General features: G+C 39.7%; 1 long non-coding RNA gene across 1 annotated transcript in view; it reads right to left on the bottom strand.

Annotated features, from left to right (window-relative positions):
• Positions 1-4,431: 4,431 nt before the first annotated feature.
• The window catches only part of LOC122460437, a 35,142-nt gene continuing 33,573 nt past the window's right edge, over positions 4,432-6,000 (bottom strand). Inside the window, exons 4-5 of the long non-coding RNA XR_006281741.1 lie at positions 4,980-5,010; positions 4,432-4,503 (exon numbers count right to left, since the gene is read on the bottom strand). This is a non-coding gene — a long non-coding RNA (uncharacterized LOC122460437). The remainder of the gene's footprint in view (positions 4,504-4,979; positions 5,011-6,000) is intronic.

The following is a 6,000-nucleotide window of genomic DNA, read 5'->3' as shown; positions in this document are numbered from 1 at the left end:
AGCCTGAACACTTGCATCACTCTAAAACACACAGTAAGGCCCAAACTGAGGGGAGGGACTAGAAAAAACAAGCAAGTTAAATTGTTTTTCACACTTTAATATTTAAAATGGCTACATTTCCAACTTTGACACCTTAATATTGCTAATATATTAGTGCAACATATGGTCATTAATAAATGACAATAGTATCTCTAACCTCCCTCCCCCACCACTGCCAACTTTAAAAATAAATTCAATCAATTTTGGGCAAACTATCAGAACAGGATCAGACACTGTTTCAGAATTAAGCAATAAAGTGCTCCCAGGCCTAGAGTTAATTAAAGCCAACATTCAACAGTGTTACCTCGCTCAGTTGAAAGTTAGCATGACGGAACCTGGGCCAACTGTCATCTTCTTATCAGGTTTCCTTTTGGCTACACTTTGTCCTCCTTCAGGCCTGATCCAAAGCCAACTGAGGCCAATGGAAAGACCCCTAGTGACTTCAGTGGCCTTTGGATCAGCCCCTTTGTAGTGTCTGTGGAAGTACCAATGAACTCCATTTATCCTGACAAAACAGAATTTGCAGAAGTGGGAATTCCAAGGAGAGAGATCATTTCAGCATGCCTTGTTTCAATCACTAGCATATGCCCAACTAAGTGGTAATGCCCATCAACATGTCTGAAGGGTGAATATTAGAGCTCAGGGGCCATCATTAATCTGAACTGCAAGTAGCTAACAGATTTTTATTTGGCTGCTGCCATGTTGTGGGTTTTAACTAAAGCCCAGTCTGGCAGTAGCCAAATTACATCTGTACACTCCTGCATAACTTTTCTCCCATTATTCATTAGTTAGTCATTAGTATTTGCTCCAAGGGGATTTTTTATTCTGAATCCATAGAAAGAGTCCCTGAAACATTTACCCAGGATGTCTGCAGAATTTCTAATGCATTTGTGCTAGCTTTGAAGTCAGCTAAAGGAGATTTTACACTACAAAACCAGCTCATGTCAAGTCATCTCAAGTGGCACAGAGCTGTGAAGCACTCATCTCTTTCATTTTTAAAGACAGTGCAGATGACATGCCCTCACTTATAAAGAGTTCTTCCCTGGCTCACAGGGTCTTTCCTCCAATGCCTATGGCAGCTGCTCCTTTTAATTTCAATATATATTACCAGGAGAATACGCCGAGAGGGAAAAAATTCTTTTTGACAAAGCCTTTGACATCTGACTGCTCGGGGTTCTCTGGCTCCTTGAGCTTTGTACTATGGCATTACCATCCTAGGCATGTGTATCTTCCTCTGAGTTCTCAGGGCAATGAGTGTCATAGAGAACAAAAAGTATCAGGGAATGCAGTGAAAATTCACCACAGTAGCATCCATGATAAAAACTAAAAGGCATATGGTCCATTAGTATATGGAGAAAGCTGGATCTTTCATGTTAGTAGATAATGACACTATTTATATTCAGGACAAGTATCTGCTCAAGATCTAAAGCTTGACCAGCCCTTACTCCCCTCCTTCCTTCAGACACATACATTGCTGTTCTTTAACAAAGCCTTTCAATAACATTGAGATGGAAGTTTGCCGTTAAACATGATACATTAGCAAACAAAAATGTCATGGATAATCAGCAAAGTCATCCTGGGTAAGTTAGTAGGAGGCTATTATTGCAGAACTCAGTTCCAAAATCAGGGGTATAGACAATGTGTGTCTGCATGGGGGAGGGAAACAGGGCTGCCACAGACTGAAGGTCAGTTTGAAATAATTAACACTCTTCAAATTAAAGCCAAGGTGTTAAGTAAAACACAGAGAAACAACTAAAAAATATTGACTGAGCTAGTTTGGAAAAAATTCTGGCACCTGGGTCATCCGTGCAGGCTTGTAATAGCACAATTACAGTCCTGTAGTCTTATAATCCCATCTGCCTGTAGGGAGGGAGTCTGTTTTTAGAGGTACTTGGTGTTATTCCTTAGACATGGATGGGAGGGCAGGAAAATCACTAAAGGATATGGGGAATTTTTAAAAGGTTCCTGAATGTATACGTCAGAGACAGATCCAAATCAGAATCCCACATTAAAACATCCCTGAACTTTCCTACCTACCCCCTTCAAACTCTGGGCAAGTTTGGCTCCAGATCTGAATAATTATCTATTACCTGGGACTCAAACTTGATGATTTGGGATCCAGACTCACTTGTGGGCAGGCAAAGGCTAGTCGTGTTCTGGAGTGAGCCCCTTGTCCTTGGGGGAGGGAATACATCGCATTCCTCTGTGGCAACCCCTCAGATAATCTTCAGAGTGGAATTGACAGGTTCTGGAAGTTAAGAGCTTCATGCAAAAAACTGCACTGAGGATGCAGTTTGCTGTGCACAACAAATTTTATTGGTCCTGCTGAAAAACCCAGGAACAATGCTGCATATTCTTGAGCACCAGCTACAGATACATTACCTAATAACTAACTACAGAGAGCTCACTTTCATAGAAGGCACCCCTGTAACAAAAAAGTTATTGTATTCTGTCCTCCTCAGGCACAGAGATGGCTATTTTAGGGCTGGAGCTTTGACAGTGTGCATATGGGAAGGAGTGAAAGAGAATCAGTAAACATCTGTTGGGAGACCCTGTCCTGTCCTTGAGAGAGTTTTCTTAACAACGAAATGGCTCTTTTCCAACTCTACCTACTACGATCCTGAAGCTGCCAATACAATGCCAAATACACTGTAAATACATATTTAAACTAATGGTAACTTTCCTCACTCTGATTATAGTCAACCGAAAGCCTCTTGTCTTTGTTCTGAGTGAATGTGGTGTAGCAGTCCCCATGAATCTGTAACACCCATAGATTTGAAATAAAACTGTAACCCTGGGGCAAAGTCCCCGAGATAAAAAAATTCATTAGTATAAGCTAAGTGGCACAGAGTTGCCACAAGTTCCCTTCTGCTGAGGAGCCTGAAGAGGGCCACAGTTTCCCCCCAAAAGAAGTAGGAATGGCTTTGGGCTCTAGCCATGGTGCCTGGCAATACACCAGTTTAGGAGCCTCCGCCAGCAGATCTTGTGTAGAGGTTCCCAGCAATTATTAAAGTTGCTGTCTCCTAACAGAAACCAGGAGGTAAGGCAAACAGCTATATTAGTACCTGGCCTCTGTGGAATGAATCCTTCTTGAGTCTCAGGAGGTCCTGCTGGCCCAATTAAATGTCCTTTACATCTCCTTTAGTACATTCACTGAATCTAAGCTCTCTCTCCAGTCTATGGTCTACACCAAACTTCCCTAGTGTTTAACTGACAGTTACACTGTTTCCAGGCTAATTGCACCTCCTGATTTCTTCAAGAGCACCCCCTCCTCTCAGGTTTCAGGCCTCAAGCAGTAACCTGGCTCAAGATAGAATCATGCGATTCTCCGACTCTCAGACTGGCCAATCGCTACAGTCCTCTACAATCAACCATAATTTACCTCCGCAGGTCTGACTTATGTCCAGGGCCTGCCATTCTGTTCTCTCCAGGAACAATGACAGTGGAACCCAGTGACTAAACAGCCTCCTAAAAAGCAAAGTAATGTTTATTTAGAACAAAAGCATTTCAAAGACAACAGGTCTTAAAACAATAAAACAAACTGTGTGAATGCCTAATTTTATGTTCCCAAAGGCTTATCATTCCCCAGACCTTGGAATGTTCAACTCCTGTACACTCTCTCAGTCCAGTCTCTCCCTGTATCCACTTAGCTCCCTTGCTAGCTTCTGATAACTTATCCCCCTTCTTCTCCCAAGAAAGGGTTTTTTAAAACTGGTTATTGTTCTTTTGATCTCCTGGCTCCTAGCTTTGACAAAACAAGGTTTGCAACTTGTTGGAGATAGGATTCAAGATCCCTGAAGCTAATAGCTTGCCGCATTGTTGTTCACATGTATACCTGGATGTTCTCATATGGGATGCCATTGGGTTGCCTTCCTGTTTGTTTTCCCCACAAGGCCTTATAGATCAATGCATTCACACAGGAAAGCCTTATGTAACCCAATATTCAGTAACTTGACCTCACTGACTAGGTTATATAATATGTTCATAAAATTATTATATAGCACCTCTACATCCATTCCAACAACATCATGGTTAGCTTCGTTTTTAAAAGACTAAAATTGTCAGCAAGTGTTGCAGTTACAATGTTGCCATTAAATTTGGGGTTTTTTACAGCTCAGAGAGAAATCAAATTAGGACTCCTAGACCTGATTCTGATCTCGAACTAACTTGACACTGGCGTAACTCCATTAGAGTTAATTTGTAATTACACCAATGTAAATGAAATAAGAATCAGCCATTCCTGCAACTACAATTGATTAGAATTTGTTACTGATATATAAAAAAAACCCTTCATACTAACAATGACAAATTATTCACAGATAATTAGAGCACAATTTTAAAACATGCTTAGAAAAACTTGGCTTTTCTTTTCAAACTAGAATAAAACAAACATGCAAATTATTGTACTCCATGTCTTGCCAAATAGCATTTATGGACCAGCCATCTGCACAGATATCATAGGAACTGAGCAAAAGCACAAATAGGCAGACGTAAGTCTTTTGAGATGCCAGCTGAACACTAAAGAACCTACACAAGTTTGAATAATAATAACTTAAACTATCTACATTAGATGCATTAGGCCAGATAGAAAGGTATCTGGCCTAATACTAAGTTTTATATAGCAGTTCACTAGTGGGATACATCACAGAAATAAGGTCTGTCGGATAAAATGAGTGACTGCATTTTAAGAGTGAGAGTTTTCTGATTGCCTGAGACACAAAAACATTTGTTAGAGCTCATTTTGAGAACATAATTGCTACAGCTGCCCTCACTCTTTCACTTTCTGGGCCAGATCGTAATCTTAGTTACAGCAGTGCAAACCCAGGGTTACTCTGGATTTACACTAGTGTAACAGAATGATACCTTTTCTGTTCATTCAATAGAACTATTCACATGCTTAAAAGTTAAACATACATATAAGTGCTTTCCTGGATACTCACCAGACTCCTCATCATCTTGCAGGATTAAGTCCTATAAGGAGAATTAAGATTTGCACATGGAGAAGATTCAATTGTTAAATGTTAGTAACTAAAAGGATTTATCTCACCTACCTGGTAACTAAACTAGACAACCAAATCCCACATTTTGTGCTCAGTCTGGCATTTATGCACCTAAAATGGACATTGGGGCAAAAAAAGACACCAAATATATAGGCTTGAAAATGTTAGATAGATCTCACTTTTCAATTTTTTCCACTGAAAGCACATTTAGGAATATAATTTATTCATTCAAATTCTTCTTCTCTCTTTGAAGAATCTTTAAGGATAATGACCTTGTCCATATTCTGACCAGAGACAAGCTTTGTAGTGTTATTATACTAAATGTGCTGGAATTCCCCTATAAAGTAGCATTGCACAATAGTTTGGCAATGAAAATTACAGCCCAAAATTAAAGCCCCCATAAACCCTTCTAAAAAGGTTCATTATCTGAACATTAACAGGGTCATATTGTGCACTCAACCCAATGGGAGTCTTAGACAAACGTTGAGGGAAAAAAAATATATGGCCCCATGTCTATTGCTCTTGCTAGATCTCCAAGGGATAATGTCAGAACAGCTGTTTGTTAATCTTTAATCTCCCACAAGAGCAGTTGTGCAAAAAAAATTATATGTTCCTGCTTTAGTGGGGTTAAGTCAGCCCCTTATGTTGTTTGTGATGTGTTCAACACCACATTCATGGCTATCTGTCTATGAGGTCAGAGATTTCCATCCCTCATATCACATCAAAGACATCAATATGAGATTTAACTGAGATTTGATGCACATTGATTTAGAACAGTATTACGCATACTGCATTTGGAACTGGTAAATACAGTGTGCATTTTGTTCAACTTTGCATATTATTCTTAATACTTGTTCATGACATACATAGGAGTTAAACGATTGTTTTGGGGCCATCTCAGTATATGCTTCAAATGCACATCACTAATTATAAAACACTTTTTTTATTTTGAAAATGCACA

This window comes from Dermochelys coriacea, chromosome 5 (genome assembly GCF_009764565.3).
Source record: "Dermochelys coriacea isolate rDerCor1 chromosome 5, rDerCor1.pri.v4, whole genome shotgun sequence".
Taxonomy (NCBI): domain Eukaryota; kingdom Metazoa; phylum Chordata; order Testudines; family Dermochelyidae; genus Dermochelys; species Dermochelys coriacea.
Note: the sequence above shows the minus strand (reverse complement) of the source record. Positions and strands in the feature narration are given on the sequence as shown.